Source organism: Oncorhynchus tshawytscha, linkage group LG02 (genome assembly GCF_018296145.1).
Source record: "Oncorhynchus tshawytscha isolate Ot180627B linkage group LG02, Otsh_v2.0, whole genome shotgun sequence".
Lineage (NCBI taxonomy): Eukaryota > Metazoa > Chordata > Actinopteri > Salmoniformes > Salmonidae > Oncorhynchus > Oncorhynchus tshawytscha.
In genome coordinates this window covers 73,421,276-73,441,608 of record NC_056430.1, presented here as the reverse complement: position 1 = coordinate 73,441,608, position 20,333 = coordinate 73,421,276, and the positions used below count along the sequence as shown (strand labels likewise).

Sequence of the window (20,333 nt, the reverse complement as noted above, 5' to 3'; positions counted from 1 at the left end):
TGTGTGTGTGTGTGTGTGTGTGTGTGTGTGTGTGTGTGTGGGTGTGCATCTCTGTGTGTATGTGCATCTCTTTGTGTGTGCATCTCTCTGTGTGTGTGTGTGTGTGTGTGTGTGTGTGTGTGTGTGTGTGTGTGTGTGTGTGTGTGTGTGTGTGTGTGTGTGTGTGTGTGTGTGTGCATCTCTGTGTGTGTATGTGTGTGTGTGTGTTTGTGTGTGATAATACCTCCAGCACCCTGCCTCAAGGTTTCTTCTACAGCTCTTTCTCTGCAATCTCTTTGTATGAATCTATCTCCAGGAGGAAACTTGGTTCTCTGATCTTATGATGTTGGCTTGATCTTCATTAAATTACACTCCATGTAGTAGGTCAGAGATTTGTTGTACTTACTTGTCATGCAATGCATGTTTGTGTGTGTAGCTAGTAGCATAACGTGGGTGGTAGTGTGTCTTATGTTCTTATCAGGGTATATCAGTGTTTATGTACAGTATGTGTGTGCGTGCTTGTGTGTGAGTGTATGTCACTGTCTGCCTGCATGTGTGTGTGTGTGTGTTTGCAAGCCGCTCGGTCTTGGCCGACTCTCTCAGGCTGTCTCAATTAGAGAAGGAAGATGCTTTGTGCCCGTGCCCGGAAGGATAGAGAGAACGACGCGAGGAGGAGTGTAGAACAGGAGAGGGGAAGACGGAGTGGGGTGTAAAATGAAAGGCAGAGCCTGAGGTACAGTCTGGGCCTAGATTTAACAGCAGCCCACTGGGGTTAACTCAGCACTCTAAAGAGACTCTCTATTTTCTTTCATCTTTAGTTTAGTTTAGTTTTTTGACTCTTTTTGCTTTTCTTTTAGCTATACTCAAAATGTAGCTACACGCAAAATGAATTCTCTCTCTCTTTCTCTCTCGGTCTCTCTTTCTCTCTCTCTTTTCTGTCTTCCTCATAGAACGCCATCTGAAAGCTAGTATAGAGGAATGAGGGAACAAGAGAAAGAGTGTGTTTGAATGTAACCCCTCATCAGGTGTGTGTTCTACAGATTTACATTGCAACGTGGTTGAAGTCCAGATTTACATTGCAGTCATGTCAGTTGTGTGCCACCATGTTGTTAACCCTACGCCCCCAGTCAATCAATGCTATTGATGTTGTGGCTATGCACTGAGCCTTCTCTCCTCTGTGTTAAGCTACGCACAGTGGCAGACTAGCTAACGTGAAAGCAGATTGGTGTAGTTCTCTCTGTGCGCTATTGGAATCTGACTGCTACAGATGTAGGATCTTAATTTGATCACCCTGTTGCTGGAGAACTTTCCTGCAATGCAGGAAATGTTAAACTTGTTTAACAGACTTGATTCCCCCTCACGAAAAATGTATCAACCATTAATTATAATCCACGTAATAATTCACCTTTCCTGTTGCTGCAGGATTATTTTCCTGCTGTAGCAACCGGCTCAAATTAATATCCTACCTCTGTACTAGCAGGTGGGCAGTAGTCAAAACAGAGCACAGGGAGTACATCACTTTAGATGTTTTTGGATAGCAGGTGCACACACTAGATCCCCCCAAAACCTTTAGTGACTCAGTGTACTGGTAATTACTTGGTCTCTCATCATGATAGCTGAGTAATAATCTTCGTATCCATCTGTATTTCACAACATTGACATGGTAAACAACTGACTGTAAAGATCAACAACGTGCTCCACTCCACCTTATATAAACTTAGATCAGGTGCTGAATACTTGTCGAATTGTGGTGATATTGATTGCTGTTGCCTCGTATGCACGCGGCAATAAAATATGTTCATTTAAGTTTATTCTCCAGAGTGCTGTCCTATTTTTGTTCATTAAACAACTGACTGTAGCATATGTGGCTTGTTGATGGAAAGGAGTCCATGTTCCAAGGCTAAACATTATAATTCAATCATTGTCATAATAAGAAAAGTATTAGTGTTAATATCCAGCAGTACAGAATTTTACATAAATGTATTATTCAAAGAACATGGTTCTCCGTAGTGGAGGATTTGACAACCACTTAACCATACGCATCATCAATAATGATATTAAATGTCCTTCAGACTCGGTGTGTATGACACTGTCTGCCTCTGTGTCCCAAACAGCACCCTATTCCCTATGGGCCCTGGCCAAAAATAGTACAATTACATAGGGAATAGGGTGACATTTGGAACGTAGACAATTATATTTTAACGAGGTAATAGTTCCAGGTCATTTACCCTGTGTCCCTGTGTGGGTCTCAAATGCCACCCTATTCCCGTATGGGCCCTAGTCAAAAGTGGTGCACTATAGGGAATAGGGTGCCATTTGGGATGCAACCCCCTGCCTGCATAAGGGTCTGTTAACAAAAGCTATAGCTGATTCAATGCACCACCTCCCAGTCTCAGCCCAATGTAGCTTTCAGTCAAGACACAGTACACAAGACAGCACTGTCCCTCCAAGCTTCTGATGATTGCTGTGTCACTCTACCTCGAAGACACATTTTATTTTTTACACCTAAAAAGTCTAACCTTGTCATCAATAATAATAGGACGGAATAGGGGGGAAAAGGGGGCAAAAACATTTACCTCAGTTCAGTCAATAGATATTACAGTAAAGATATTTCAGTGCCTCAATTAGCTTCTGATTCTGCTGTGTCACTCTGGCTGCCTTGAAGGCATGCTTTGACACCTCAAGAATAGCCTACATAACTTTGTCATAAATCATGATAGGAGAGTTCAAACGGGGTAACCGACTGCCTCAGGCCTACAGTATGACCACAAGGCATAACAGCCTTTTCATTATTCTGTTTGTTTTGCACCTACGCGCCTGTGACTGACATCATTTTGAATTACAGACGATAATAGAGTGCAGTTGCCCACCCATTGTTTCAAAAGCATAACAATAACATAACAAAAATAGTGTCTTAAAGAGGCATATCACCTTTATAAAAGGTCATGATAGTCCTTTCCTCTTCGAGAAAAAATCTATAGGCCTTTCTACATCTGTGGAGAAACATTTGCATTAACATTTTGTTAGCATTGTCGCTAGCTCATTGTATGAGCTTAAAGAGCTGTGACATGGACCTAATATCCCTGTTGTGGACTATCCTATTGCTGTTAAAGTGTGCTAGCGGTAGCATTTTGCTAGCTGCCGTCGTGGCTAGCTCAGTCAGTATATTTTGGTTTGACAGCCTGGGCTCCAGATGTGTTGTAGTCAGACTCACTGATGTGTTTCCTAACTAGAACTCCCCTGGAAGGCTACTCTCTCTCTCTGACAGCTCCAGACCCCGTCATCTTAAATAGACAGACAGACAGACCTACAGGCCAGAGTTGTCATGTCTTGTCGCCATGCTAGCTACTGTAGCTAGACAGACAAACAGACAGAGAAATAGCTAGATAGACAGACATCCTCCTAGATGATGTAGCTACCAGACCTGTGTTCAAATACTATTTGAAATAATTTCAAATGCTTCATCTGTGCTTGATTGAATAGTCCCAATACTTTAAACCCTGTCCATCTGGCACTCCAGGCAGGCAAACAATCAAAGTATTTTACCTGATTTTAAATAGTATTTGAACCCAGGTCTGACTGTAGCTTTCTACCAGGGCCAAACGTTTCTCTGTCTGTCGGCATCCTCGTTTTATAGTGTAAAGGGGACAACATGTGTTCATACCAAATACCATCCTATTCTCTACATAGTGCACTACTTTTGACCAGATCCTATGGGTCGTGGTCAAAAGTAGTGCACTGTATAGGGAATAGGTTGCAATTTGGGACACAGTCATTGTCTTCCTTCCCTTTTATCAGTAGATGTGAAAGAACACCCTGCTGTGAGCAGGCGTAGGTCCTCAAAGAACTATACAATGTTTCTCACTAAATTGGTCTAGATGGGAAGGTTTTTTGACTTTCTTCTCCCTCCCGCCTGGCCTCCCTTTTCCTTCACTCAGCTTCCCTCCCTCCCTTTCTCTGACTTAGTTTTTCTACACCCTCCTTCCTCCCTCCCTTTCCCTGACTCAGTTTCTTGACTCCAGACAGCTGTAAATGTTGCAGTCCCCCTTTAAGAAATCCCGAGGAAGTGTCAGAGAAAGTCAGTAGACAATAGTGATTGACTGACACACACACTTCATATTGTGGCTTGATTGTGACCTCTGATTTCACTGCTTCACATCAGACAGCGGTAAACATTAAGAAACCCGGAGTGTCATGGAAAGGTCACCTGACAGGAAATTGCCTCGGGTCGATCAATATTCTAACGATCAGAAAGGTCTGCATGGTGTCCTGTCTGCCCTGTGACTCAGCATGCAGAAGACGACACTAATGTTTACGTTACATCAGCACACACTCATGCTTACTGTATAGACACGTACACACACAAAGATACAGAGGCACACACACAAACACACACACACTGTCCACCATGATGATATACCCGTATAGATGGGTTGGGAATTACTGCACATAGTCTTTAGAACAGTCTACTATGATATACTGGACTAGCAGTCCCTTTACTAATAATAATTATCATTATAATAATCATCAATATAATAATTATTATAATAATTTGGTGGGTGCTTATATTTGTCCTATTTCACGTGTTTTTTCATATCCCACCCTCCCTGAGACACGCAGTATGTGGTTACATAAGATGTAGGACTACTGAAACTACTGATCACCATGCTGCCCATACAGTATATATGGAAATTCACACACACACACACACACACACACACACACACACACACACACACACACACACACACACACACACACACACACACACACACACACACACACACACACACACACTGTTTGTCTTGATGTAATAGTAGCTGTCCTCTGTGTGTTGTCTCTGTGGACATGGCCTTGTTATAGTAACTATAGTCATATAGTCATGTTGAGCAGTTATTTTAGAAAGCAATTAACCAGACCATAAAACATAGTGAACCTAAACACAAGCTGGTTTGCCATCCAAGGATTGTGTGGGTGGGTGGGTCTGTGTGTGTGTGTGTGTGTTTACATCAGAAGTGTCAATGTCAGTATCTTCCTATGATTGGGGGGTAAATAAAATACTGTCTGCTCTGCAATTGACAGAAATGAAATGATGTGAGAAGAGGAGAAGTGGTGCACTCTCACCTTTCACTTTCTCTTTTACTCCATTTCTTGTTCTCTCTACTTTATTCACTGTTCCCCACACAAAGAGCACAATACGCTCAGTTGGTATCCTGTGTGTGTGTGTGCATCCGTTTGTGCGTGTGTGTGAGTGTCTGTGTGTGCACTCGTATGTGAGACTAATGGCAGTGTGCCAGTGAGGGGCCTGCACGGGGGATAATCGCTCTTCACACGAGTCATTACCACTGATTTGACCTTTGACCTGTTGACAGCCGCCAGATTGGGTACAGTAGGAAAGAACAACTAGCTATCATTCACTCTACATGTCATCCTCCCCCTTACTCTCTTTATGGTTCTTTCCTCCCCTTTTATGTATCTTGCTTACTCTTCTTCTTGTTCTGTCAGTCCCCCTCTCTATTTCTCGCAATGTTTTTTAAATGTAATTTGTCAACGTATTGTGATTTGGAATCTACGAGGAAATTACATTGGATTTGAAAAAAGTAATCAACTACGTTGTTTTGTGGGTAAAATTTCCCTCAACTTGTTTCCCTCAAAATTTCAAACACAGGATTATGTCATCATTGTAACCAATTTTCAATACAGACAATCTATGTTGAATTTGTACACTACATGACCAAAAGCATGTGGACACCTACTCGTCAAACATCTCATTCCAAAATCATGGGCATTAATATGGAGTTGGTCCCCCTTTGCTGCTATAACAGCCTCCACTACTCTGGGAAGGCTTTCCACTAGATGTTGGAACTTTGATGTGGGGACTTGCTTCCATTCAGTCAAAAGAGCATTAGTGAGGTCAGGCGATTAGGCCTGGCTCGCAGTCGGCCTTTCAGGGCTCTGTAGAGGCCAGTCAAGTTCTTCCACACCAACCTCAACAAACCATTTCTGTATGGACCTCGCTTTGTGCACGGGGGCATTGTCTTGCTGAAACAGGAAAGGGCCTTCCCCAATCTGTTGGCACAAAGTTCGAAGCACAGAATCGTCTAGAATGTCATTGTATGCTGTAGTGTTAAAAAAAAATCTCCACCTAACCTCTACAAGATTGGTGGGTCCCCCTCAGGACGGTTGAGCTAACGTATGCTAATGCGATTAGCATGAGGTTTTAAGTAACAAGAACATTTCCCAGGATGTAGACATATCTGCTATTGGCAGAAAGCTTCAATTATTGTTCATCTAACTGCACTGTCCAATTTACAGTAGCTATTACAGTGAATGAATACCATGCTATTGTTTGAGGAGAGTGCACAGTTATGAACTTGAAAAGTTATTTATAAACCAATTAGGGCACATTTGGGCAGTCTTGATACAACATTTTGAACAGAAATACAATGGTTCATTGGATCAGTCTAAAACTTTGCACATACACTGCTGCCATCTAGTGACCAAAAACTTAATTGTGCCTGGGCTGGAATAATACATTATGGCCTTTCTCTTGCATTTCAAAGATGACGGTACAAAAAAGTACATTGCATTATCTTTTACCAGATCTAATGTGTTATATTCTCCAACATCAATTTCACATGTTTCCTTTCAAATGGCATCAGGAATATGCATTATCCTTGCTTCAGGTCCTGAGCTAAAGGCAGTTAGATTTGGGCATGTCATTTTAGGCGAAAATTGAAAAAAAGGGTCCGATCCTTAATCGGTTTTAAAAGATTCACTTGCTATCGAAGTCATTCCAAAGGGTAGGTTTAACAGAGCAAATGGAATGTAACCGTACTTATCATACATATCAATCATATAGCATCAATGATGCTATTTAGGCCTATATAACATTTGGGAAGTCATCAACAGCTATTCTATAAATTCAGCCCAGGATTCAGCTAAAAATAGGCAATACATAAAGGCCTAGGGTTTCAAGCTCTGGTTAATTTCAAATAGAATCTACAAGTTCATCATAAATATGTTGGTGTCACATCTCCATCTCAACCAAAAATACAAGTTAAAGAATAGGATTAAATCAAATCAAACAGTATTTAAAGTGCATTTAAAATTTGATTTGATTTATCACTATTCCTGAACATACATTTTGCGTTGAAATGGAGATGTGACACCAACAGATCAATTGTTCCTTTGTAGACAAACTGGAATTAAAGCCAGACTCAGTGGCACAGATGGAGCTAACCAAGCAGAAGATCTCCTTCAACAGTTGATATTTGTTTGCGTTGACAATCAAACACAATTCAATAACACTTTTGCAATATGGTAAATAGCCTATTACCTTGTCGACAAGTTAACAAATTATATGTTGGATTCACGTCTCCATCTCAACCAAAAATAAAAGTTAAAGAACAGGATTAAGCCAGTGGCTCAGATGGAACTATCCAAGCAGCACTTCTCCTTTAAATGTTGATATTTGGTTGCGTTGTCAACCAAACAGAATTCTCTATTACTTTTGTAAGACAGTCAATAGCCTGATGTAAGGCTTTACTTCATTGATCACTTGCAACATGTACTTTAATGCAATCTCAACTAACTGCAATCCAGGCCATATGGTTGTACTATTAGATCAAGCACAGTGATAACACATCAAATAAAAAAATATGAAGTTGTTGTATAAATAAACAAAATATCTGACATTGTATTTTCCATTAGAATGTGGTTGTGCTTTTAGATGGTTGAAAGCATAGTGATAACACATTGGGAATTCAACTAACGTTTGGCTGTCGTTTTGAGTGGGCGAAAATAGGTTGGAATCTTATTGATACGTATCTAACAAATGTGACCCAATTCTCCACATTGAAATGATGTGGTATGCCCAGTGGGTTATCTTCTCTTTCACAGAATAGAGAATAGATTTCAATCTTGTCCTCTTTCAAAGGCAGGTTTAACAGAGAGAGGCTGTGAGAGCATCACAGTGAGTTCCAGGCTAAGACAGATGGAACTGAACTGTGTTATTTTAGCTTTGTGTTCCATTGACTTTCCATTACATTTATGTTTTTACATTTTAGTAATTTAGCAGACACTCTTATCCAGAGCGACTTAAATCTTAAAATAGCTAGGTGGGACAACCGCATATCTCAGTTATAGTAAAGGGGGGGGGGACCTGGGTCTTGACTGCTATCTGGGTTCAGTGTTGCTGCAGCGTGGCCAGGGAGTGGTTCACCTCCTCAGCCTCCCTGCACCAGCTCAACACCTCAAAATGGCAGTGGAACAGCACCAAGGGAAAGTCCACCACCGTGCTGTACATGGTTTTCCTGGGATTCCTCTCCACATCCAGGACTTGATCCACTATCTCTGGAGCCTCCAGCTTCTGGCCAATCAGCAGCAGCACCGTACCTGGTGATAGAGAAAGGCCAGTCCTTTGATCTCAAATATGATAGGTCTTATGGGTCTGTGGCAGTGGGCATGGTAGGGTGAGCATGATGGACAGACTGGACCGTGGCAGGATGGTCCTCTGGAACTGCAGCACTCCTTGCACAGGTTGCGGAAGTCGTGGGTGCCCTCATAGCGTTTGGCAGCCGCTGTCATCAACACTACATCCAGAGCATGGGAAGTAGTACCGGTAGGTTCTGGACTGACAGTCGCAGCACGCACTGAATCTCTCCACAGCAGGTGACCAGTCGAGAGTCCTGGTGTCCTGGGGCAGGACTCTGTTCAGCATCTTCACATAAGGGAGCTCCGCCGCGTCCACTTTGTTCTTGACTTCATCGTCGACATGGAGAGCAAGTCTATGGATATGACCTGGGAAAAGTCACTGACTCCTTTGTCGGTTCAGCCACAAAAGTGATAGTTAGAACTCTGGTGATCCTGGATCAGTTGAGTCTTCAGAAGAGCCGGGCTTCCACAGTGTTGTCTGTGTTCTCCTGGACAGCAAGCGCAGCGCAACATGGCGCCGAGGATGGGTCGAGATATCAAACAGTCGGTCCCTATTCTTCCTGCCACCAGCATCAGGCTTCTGTCAACCTTCCAAAGATACTCGTTGAAGAGGGAGGGTTTCAGATGGTTTTCTGAAGATGGGCAGGGACTCTGATGTCCTAGCTTCAAGGGGAAGCTGGTTCCACCATTGGGGTGCCAGGACAGAGAAGAGCTTTGACTGGGCTGAGGGGGAGCTGCCCTCCTGTAGGGGTGGGAGGGCCAAGAGACCAGAGGTGGCAGAACAGAGTACTCAGGTTGGGATGTAGGGTTTGAGCATAGCCTGAAGGTAGGGAGGGGCAGTTCCTCTTACAGCTACAGTGCCTTGGAAAGTACCCCCCTTGAACTTTGCGACCTTTTGCCACATTTCAGGCTTCAAACATAAAGATATAAAACTGTATTTTTTGTGAAAGTGGGACACAATCATGAATGGGAACGACATTTATTGGATATTTCAAACTTTTTTAACAAATCAAAACTGAAAAATTGGGCGTGCAAAATTATTCAGCCCCTTACTTAATACTTTGTAGCGCCACTTTTTGCTGCGATTACAGCTGTAAGTCTGGATGCTCTAGTTTTGCACATCGAGAGACTGAAATTTTTTCCCATTCCTCCTTGCAAAACAGCTCGAGCTCAGTGAGGTTGGATGGAGAGCATTTGTGAACAGCAGTTTTCAGTTCTTTCCACAGATTCTCCATTGGATTCAGGTCTGACTTTGACTTGGCCATTCTAACACCTGGATATGTTTATTTTTGAACCATTCCATTGTAGATTTTGCTTTATGTTTTGGATCTTGTCTTATTGGAAGACAAATCTCCGTCCCAGTCTCAGGTCTTTTGCAGACTCCATCAGGTTTTCCAGAATGTCCTGGAGTGGCTCCACCATCAATTTTAACCATCTTCCCTGTCCCTGCTGAAGAAAAGCAGGCCCAAACCATGATGCTGCCACCACCATGTTTGACAGTGGGGATGGTGTGTGTCAGGGTGATGGGCTGTGTTGCTTTACGCCAAACATAACGTTTTACATGTTACCAAAAGTTCACTGACCAGAGCACCTTCTTCCACATGTGTGGGTGGCTGGAAACTTTAAACGAACTTTTGCTTTAAGAAATGTGTGGCCAGATTTGTGGATTGTTGTCCTGGAAGCTCCCAGTGTGGCAGTTCATCCAGAGTGATCATGGGCCTCTTGGCTGCATCTCTGAGCTTCATGTGAAAGTTTAGAGGGACGGCCAGGTCTTGGTAGTTTGCAGTGGTCTGATACTCCTTCCATTTCAATATTAGCTTGCACAGTGCTGGGATGTTTAAAGGAAATCTTTTTATATCCAAATCCGGAAACCAGTATCTCGGACCTGCCTGGTGTGTTCCTTGTTCTTCATGATGCTCTCTGCGCTTTTAACGGACCTCTGAGACTATCACAGTGCAGGTGCATTTATACGGACTTGATTAGCCAGGTGTTGTATTTATCATCATTAGTCATTTAGGTCAACATTGGATCATTCAGAGATCCTCACTGAACTTCTGGAGTTTGGACTGAAAGTAAAGGGGCTGAATGATTTTGCACGCCCAATTTTTCAGTTTTTGATTTGTTAAAAAAGTTTGAAATATCCAATAAATGTCAAGCTTCAGTGTGTCCCACTTGTTGTTGATTCTTCACAAAAAATACAGTTTTATATCTTTATGTTTGAAGCCTGAAATGTGGCAAAAGCCAGTTCAAGGGGGCCGAATACTTTCGGGCACTGTATGGGAAAGTACCATGGTCTGGTAGTGGATGCGACTGGAAGCCCAGTGTGGAGTGGACTGGAAGCCAGTGTGGAGTGGACTGGAAGCCAGTGTGGAGTGGACTGGAAGCCAGTGTGGAGTGGACTGGAAGCCAGTGTGGAGTGGACAAGCCAGTGTGGAAGCCAGTGTGGAGTGGACTGGAAGCCAGTGTGGAGTGGACTGGAAGCCAGTGTGGAGGGACTGGATGCCAGTGTGGAGTGGACTGGAAGCCAGTGTGGACAGGAAGCCAGTGTGGAGTGGACAGGAAGCCAGTGTGGAGTGTGCGGAGGAGCGGGGTGATATGGGAGAACTTTTGATTTAGTCACACACACACACACACACACACTGCCATTTGGCCTTTTTTCTCATCAGTTGTTATCACAGCTTTCTCCTCTGTTACTCTGACTGATCACCAGAACCCACAGACAGACAGAGACTGCATGGGCCATTGATTCTCTATAAATCACACAACCACACACTGACTGGCAACTCTACTGTCAAATACTGTCGGAGTGACTGACTGCCTGCCACCGGAAGAGTTTGTAGCCTGGTGATGTGATGCAGTAGATTATCATGGATTATGAACTGCTGCCCACACAGCAGATTTGCTGCTTCATCATCATGTTTTACCAAATGTGATTTTTATTACAGTGTGACCTCATGAGGTAAAGAGTCAGAAGACACAGCAAGGGTTATTGATGTCTAGAATTCACAGATCACACAAGACAGGCAACACTACTGACTGACTGTTAACACTACTGTCAACTACTGACTGACTCATTGTTAACACTACTGTCAGCTACTGATTTACTGACTGACTGTCTGACTGATAACACTACTGTCAACTACTGACTGACTGACTATCAAACTGACTGATTGACTGCCATCGGCTGACTGACTAAACTGGCTGACTGCCTGCCTGCTACTGGCTGAGCCTGATGTCTGGATTAAATGGATTATGATACAGTAGATTAAAACGCCCACACACCAGATTATTTGATGTTTCATCTGCATGTTTTCGTATAATGTGATATCATAGAAGTTCAAGGGTCATGTACAGAGATGGGATGTCGGTCAAATGTCATAAAGTCAGAGTGCAAAGTGTAAAGTAAGTTCTAGACCTGGTGTTCCCTTAGATTGTAAACAGTCATGGTCAAAACATCTAGATTCAATGGTTGTAAAGATGGGGAGAGGTCTGTCCGTAATAAAGAGATTCTCTGCTTTTATGACACCACACTGCAAGTCCTGCAGGCTCTAGTTTTGTCTTTTCTTGATTGTTGTCCAGTCATGTGGTCAAGTGCTGCAAAGAAAGACCTAGTTAAGCTGCAGCTGGACCAGAACAGAGCAGCACATCTTGCTCTTCATTGTAATCAGAGGTCTGATATAAATACTATGCTGCCAGTCTCTCTTGGCTAAGAGTTGAGGAGAGACTGACTACGTCACTTCTTCTTTTTATAAGAAACATTCATGTTTTGAAAATTCCAAATAGTTTGCATAGTCAACTTACACACAGCTCTGACACACACTTACCCCACCAGACATGCCACCAGGGGTCTTTTCACAGTCCCCAAATTCAAGAAACAAATTCAAGAAAGTGTACAGTAATATATAGAGCCATTATTGCAAAGAACTCATATTGCTTAAATGAACAGCAAACCTGGTTAAGATAAAGCAACACCTCACAGCACAACTCCCCCATTTGACCTAGATATTGTGTGTATGCATTGATGTGTAGACTATGAGTGCTGTTTTTAAATGTATGTAGTTCTGTCCTTGAACTGTTCTGGTCTATTAATGTTCTGTGTTGGACCCCAGGAAGAGTAGCTGCTATTTTCGTTACACCTAATGGGGATCCTAATAAAGAAAGGAATAATGAAGACCTGTTATTGTAACTACAGGACGGGGTTGGACGTTCACATGAGTAGTATGTTGTGTGACTCTTTAGTGTTGCTATAGTAACCGTGTACACCCAGCCTCCCCTCACCCCCTCTCCTTACTGCTTCGTGGTCGGGTCATTACAGAACGAAGCAAGGAGGAATTTATTCCTCATTTATTTACCTGGTTAAATGAATGATTCAATTCAATTCTGAAAGATGTAGCTAACGCTGTCTAGAGATGTGTCTAGTCTGGAGACTGGTCATTAAGGATAAACCAAACTGAACACAATCATGCTGAAAATGTTTGTCCACCTCAGAAATGCCATATGATATGCTATCAAAAACATTTATGTTGTGTGATATAGTAAGGGTACTGCTCTTGATTTATGGTGGTCTTGGGATAAAGCCAGCAGCACACACACACACACACACACACACACACATAAACATACACACACACACACACACATAAACATACACACACACACACACAGACACACACACACACACACACACACACACACACACACACACACACATAAACACACACACACACACACACACACACACACACACACACACACACACACACACACACACATACACACACACACACACACACACACACTATCTAAACCAGATGGAGAGCGGCTGAGCCCACACTACATGACCATAACCGTGACTGAGAGATTTACCCTGTCACTCAGCAACACCAGAGAGGAGAGAGAAAACACACACACTTGTCTTCTTTTCCTTTCCATTTCTCTCTTTCACCCCTCCCTCTCTATATTCACCCCCCTCTTTCCCATGTTTCCTTCCATTTTTCATTTGTCAGCTCTAGCTCAGATCTTTTCCCATCAGACTAAAGTCATGAGAAATGTTATAAAGACACAGCATGTCATCCACTGAGCATAGTTCCAGTTAGGTCTATGGATGACTCATCACTTCAATTCATTCTAATGTAGTGGAACTGAACTCTGAAGAAATAAAACAAGGTATCTTTCTATTCTTCCCCTTCACTCAATATTCTCAACCCTGGTAGTCTCTCTTTCTCCTTTCTCTCTCACTTGTTCTCACGCACTCAATTTCTTTGTCACACATACTCCCCTCCCTCCCCCGCCCTCTCAAACCCATCCCGCTCCTTCTCTATATCTCTATATGTGGGTTAGAGAGTTCATTTAATCAAGCCACAGGAGAGGACAGTGACATTCAGCGTTACTTAGAATCCCACTTAGAAGGACCAGTCTGAACCCATAAAGTCCCAGACAGTCCTCTCGTCTCCACTGGGCCTTCCTTCATAAAGAAACTAGATTCATCATTAAGATGATGACACATTTAAAGGTAATGCTTACATTGGACAATTTAAGTACTGTGTTTTCTACACTGTATTATTGATTGTGTGATAAATTGTGAAGGTTAATATACTATTAACCAACCAAATTTAAATAAACATGTAAGACGAAAAAAATATCAAATAGAAAGTTAACGGAGAGTAAGGACTGGGATGACTCTCTCAGTATTTCAGTCTGGTTCTCCTCCAGTCCTCAGAGAGTTGTAGTGTAATGGTGTTAAGCCACTTCCAAAACCAAGCCTAATGCATTTCCCTTAAATATTTCACCACCCCTTCTCTCCAAATGTGTGTGTGAGTTGACAAGCCTCTCCTGGTGCCTGAGTGACACAGAGAGAGAGATCACTAGGTGGTTTCCTTGATGTTAGCTGTTCTGACGAGGAACAAACACATGAGAATTAAAAAAAGAAGGGATATGGCGGTGGAGGGAGGGGGGGGGGAGGGGGGGGGGGAGGGAGGGGGAGGGAGGGAGGGGGGAGGGGGGAGGGAGGGGGGGAGGGAGGGGGAGGGGGGAGGGGGGGGGGAAGGGAGGAGGGGGAGGGGGGGGAGGGAGGGAGGAGGGGGAGGGGGGGAGGGAGGAGGGGGAGGGAGGGAGGGGAGGGAGGAGGGGGGAGGGAGGGAGGGAGGGGGGGAGGGGGAGGGAGGGGGAGGGGGGGGGGAGGGGGGGAGGGAGGAGGGAGGGAGGGGAGGGAGGGGGAGGGGGAGGGAGGGAGGGGGAGGGGAGGGAGGGGGGGAGGGGGGGGAGGGAGGGGGGAGGGAGGGGGAGGGAGGAAGGGAGGGAGGGGAGGAAGGGGGGGGGAGGGAGGGAGGGGGAAGGAGGGAGGGAGGGGGGAGGGAGGAGGGAGGGAGGGGGGAGGGAGGGAGGGGGAGGGAGGAAGGGAGGGGGGAGGGAGGGAGGGAGGGAAGGGAGGGGGGGGAGGGAGGGGAGGGAGGGAGGGGGGGGGGGGAGGGAGGAGGGGGGGAGGGGAGGGAGGGGGGGGAGGGAGGGAGGGAGGGAGGGAAGGGAGGGAGGAAGGGGGAGGGAGGGAGGGAGGGAGGGGGGGGGAGGGAGGGGGGGGGGGAAGGGAGGGGGGGGGAGGGAGGAAGGGAGGGGAGGGGGGGGGAGGGAGGGAGGGAGGGAGGGAGGGGGAGGGGGAAGGGGGAGGGAGGGAGGGGGAGGGAAGGGGGGGGGGGGAGGGGGGGGGGGAGGGAGGGAGGGAGGGAGGAGGGAGGGAGGGAGGGGGGGAGGGGGGGGGGAGGGGGGAGGGAGGGAGGGGGGAGGGGGGGGGAAGGGGGGGAGGGGGAGGGAGGGGGAGGGGAAGGGAGGGGGAGGGGGAGGGAGGGAGGGGGAGGGAGGAAGGGGGGGGAGTGCTTTATTTGAAATGCATCAATACATTATGGAAATTGTCCTGCTGTTTCAGACATGTACGTATACCGCTCGTGCATGTGCGTGCGTGTGTGTCGTGTACTTACCTGCTCATGCGTGTGTGTAATTTACATCCCAGCTGTATAGAGCAGCATGCTATCTGATGCAATGTGGAACAAGCCTAGCCCAGGTCTTTGTCATGCTGTGTTAGCTCTGTGCTGCTTCCTACCTCTTGTCATCTGGCTGACAGCTACCCTTCAAAACCAGCACACTGGAGAGATCTGGCAGAGCAACCAAAACAGACTTGACACGTACACACACACACACACACAGAGGAGAAAAGTGACATCATTTTTACTGGGGGTCATTTTTCGGGGCTACAGTATGCCATATTCCTGTTACTATTGTGCTATGCTGACAGTGTTGAAAGTCGTTATTCGGGAGTCATTATTAGTGGTGAATATACAGTGTAGTGAGTCGTCATTGGTCGACCATAGATTGAGGAAGGAGGAGAAGGAGGTCGAGGAGAAGGAGGAGAAAGGGAACAGTCTACTGTGGGTGATTTTTCAAGGCCATACCATATTTCTCTCCTATGCTGATAGTGGTGTATAATATGGAGAATATATATTAGTGAGGGATTTCAGCCAACTACAACATAACACCGTTACGTACGGTTCCCTGACTACAGGAAGTATGGTTGTCATGGTAGAATCACACCTTTTAAAGCCCTCCTCCCGCATAACACCATCTGTGTCACACTCAGAGTGTGTCCATGTTATTTTCTCTTGCATCAGGAGGGTTAATCCTCATTTATATGATAATCTCAACACATCATTACCTGCCCCTCTCCTTCTCTCTCGCTCTCTCTCCATCTCTCCCTCGCTCCCATCATTATCTCGCATGAGAGGTGTCTCGTCCAAGTTGACACTGAAGGAAATTGGAAGTCCTTGTTGCCGTGGCTCGTGGTGTGTGTGTGTGTGCGTGTGTTTGTGTGTGTGTGATCCACAAGGCTTTGTTGCTTTGGCTCTCTCCCCACGTGGTGGGCTGACTTCAATACCCCATGTTCTCTGGCCCAATTTGTATGAGCATGCATACACACATTTACACACAGAAGCGCACACACACACTTACACATGCGTTCAAGCTCAGAAGCACACAGCCACACAAACACGCACTCACACACACACACACACACATGAAAGTACACACGATCACACCCGACTTTCTCATAGATATTACGCTAAGAGTGGTAGATGCTGTTAGATGGTAACATTATCACCTCTTTGACTGTGTTGCAGATAATGATGGCCTGTGTGTTTGTGGCTGTGTGTGTTCTAGTTGCCGAACCAGTAACCGGAAGAGCCTCATTCTAACCAGTACATCGCCCACTCTCCCTCGACCACACTCACCTCTCCCTGGACACATAGGTAAGGCAATTGGTTATAATTAAGCGTTAAGACGTGAGGGGTGTGGTATATGGCCAATATACCGCGGCTAATGGCGGTTCTTACGCACGGCACAACGCGTGCCTGGACACAGCCCTTAGACGCGGTATATTGGCCATATATCACAAACCGCTGAGGTGCCTTATTGCTATTATAAACTGGTTAACAACATAATTAGAGCAGTAAAAATAAATGTTTTGTCATACCCGTGGTATATGGCCTGATATACCACGGCTATCAGCTAATCAGCATTCAGGGCTCAAACCACCCAGTTTATAATAACAGTTAATACTGTATTTACAGTGATGTAGAATGGGCCAGTTTGGTTCTTTGTAGATCATTTGGTAGAGCATGGTGCTTGTAACGCCAGGGTAGTGGGTTCAATGTCCAGAACCGCCCATACTTAAAATGTATGCATGCATGACTGTAAGCTGCTCTGGATAAAAATGTCTATATTATATATTACATATTATAATGGCACTTCATGTATGTTCCCTGTCTCTCCACAGGAAGTAGTCCATTGGACAGCCCAAGGAACTTCTCCCCCAGTGGCCCTGCCCACTTCTCATTTGCCTCCTCTAGAAGGTAAATAGCGTTTGGAATACTCAATACATCTGCTGTTTACATATAAAGGGATTATATCAGGTTATATAAAGGGATTAAAAAGCAGGTAACGCTCTTGGCAGGTCCCTTTTTATCATCCTATAATCTAATCTAGCAGCCATATCTCTAAATCAGGTAATCCTACAGCAACCAAAAAGCCTTTGGCTACACTGCATAAACAAACACATTGTCATACCAATACCGCCATAGTAGCAATCAACAGGCCATTATTATTTGAAGGAATATGTGTAGTTTTGTGGGCAGGATAGTAGAGAAGAAAGACAGAGAGAGTTGTTGAAATAGCAGTAGGCTGGATGTGAACCCCTGCTGCAGCCATAAATGTGCTCCAGAGGCAGTGGCTTAGACCACTAGACCACCCTAGGCCTCAACTGACTGTTTAGTTAAGCAGTGACAATATTCCAGTGGCACACACACACAGTGAAAGGGAATTCATTTACACCCTTATACAGAGACACTTTCCCCTCTTTGCATTCCCCTGTCACACGGCATGACAAAGTGTTTGTGTGTGTTTATGTGCGCGCACAGACAGATGGGCCTCTGAGTGCCAGGATGTAGCCAAAACCAACATCCATCATGACTCCAGCAGTGTCAGACAGATAGAAGGACCCACAGAGAGAGAGAGAGATATGTGTAGCAGGACCCCAGGGAAGCAGAGGAAAGGAAGGGATTATTGGCACAAAAGGCAATCCAGGAGGTGTGAAAGAAATGTGGAACATTAAGCTCTCTGACTTTTTGGACAGAAGGATCTACCTTTCTGCTCTGGAACTAGTATGACGCAATTCTTCCTGCTCTCTTCCTAACCCCCCTCTCTAACTCTCTCTCTCTCTCTCCCTCTCCCTTCCACCTCTCTCCCTCTCTCTCTCTCCCTCTCTCTCTCTCTCTCTCTCTCTCTCCCACCCTACCCCTACCCCCTCTCTCTCTCTCTCTCTCTCTCTCTCTCTCTCCCTCTCCCACCCTACCCCTCTCTCTCTCTCTCTCTCTTCCACCCTATCCCTTTCTCTCTCTCTCTCTCTCTCTCTCTCTCTCTCTCCCACCCTAACCCCCTACCCCTCTCTCTCTCTCTCTCTCTCTCTCCCTACCCTACCCTCTCTCTCTCTCTCTCCTCTCTCTCTCCCTCTCCCCTCTCTCTCTCTCTCTCTCTCTCTCCCCTCTCCCACCCTACCCCTCTCTTCCTCTCTCCCTTCTGCAGGGCGGACGGTCGAAGATGGTCCCTTGCCTCTCTCCCCTCCTCTGGATATGGCACCAACACACCCAGCTCAACGGTAACTACAACTGACCCATTTTTACACAGATGGTAAAATGTGTAAGAACAACAATCTCTAATGACAAGTTTTCCTTATTATCATTTATTGTCTTACCTATTTATGGTGTTTTATCTGTGTCTGAAACGGACAAAAGGAAACTCAAATAAAAAGACTAAAATCATTGTAATAACTCCTCCATTTGAACACCACACTCTAGAGGTCCTTTCATATTACCAACATGATATGATCTAGCAGCATGGAGCTGTTTGGCCTTATTATCAGAGTTACTGTGCGTTTCCTCAAGGCAGTTCCATTGCTTCATGCCTTGGTCCCTGATTTGAGTAGACTTGACAGTTGAAAGCAGGACAGAGGAAAAACTATCCAGTCCTTTTCTTCATAATAACCACCATATAACTGTTAAAGGGGCAATCTGCAGTTCAAACCATAATCAGTGGAAGTAGTAATTGCAGATTGCTCCTTTAAGTCATGAGACATCTGATAGGGTGAAACCTGTTTTTTATTCTAGCTCTCATTCATGCAAATTACATTAGTGAAACTTGACATTCCATGCATGAATATGTATTTATACGCTAGAATGTATTTCCATATATTAAATGTTGCCCTGCTTGGTATGCAAGATGCCATTAGGAAACTCATGTTCTGTGGAGTTGATGTTCTACTTGTTTTGTTCTGCTTTTAAAATGATTACACGGCACACTAGCAGCCTTCTGGTGCCATGTGCAGGTACACACACACACACACACACACACACACACACACACACAGACAGACACACACACACATTTACAGACAGACACACACACACACACACACACACACACACTGGCAGACACACACACACACACATTTACAGACAGACACACACACACACACACACACACACACACACACACACACACACACACACACATTTACAGACACACACACAGACAGACACACACACACACACACACACACACACACACACACACACACACACACAGACACACACACATTTACAGACACACACACTGACAGACACACACACTGACAGACACACACACAGGCAGACACCAGACAGACAGACAGACACACAATCACTGACAGACACACAATCACTGACAGACACACACACAGACAGACACACACACAGACAGACACACAGACACACACAGACAGACACAAATCACTGACAGACACACACATCAGACAGACACACACATAGACAGACACACACACTAGACAGACACACACACTGACAGACAGACACACACACAGACACACACACACTCACTGACAGACACACACTCACTGACAAACACACACTCACTGACAGACACACACACTGACAGACACACACTGACAGACGCACACTGACAGACACACACTGACAGACAGACAGACACACTGACAGACAGACACACACACTGACAGACAGACACACACACTGACAGACACACACACTGACACACACACACAGACAGACACACACACTGACAGACACACAGACACACACACACACTGACAGACACACACTGACAGACACACACATTGACAGACACACACACTACCCCCCCACCCCTCCCACACATGTACCAAAGCCTTTTCCTCTATAATTTGTGCTGTAAATCTCCGCTGAATAGTTAAAAGGCACCTTCCCGCTGGTGAACATGGATCTATCCCATAATACTACCCATGGAGAACAGAACTAAAAATAAACCAGCGGCTCAGATCAGATCGC

The 20,333-nt window shown here is 45.1% G+C and overlaps 1 pseudogene; it reads left to right on the top strand.

Moving 5' to 3' along the window:
* Positions 1-20,333, top strand: part of LOC121840686 — a 91,992-nt pseudogene that overhangs the window by 33,185 nt on the left and 38,474 nt on the right.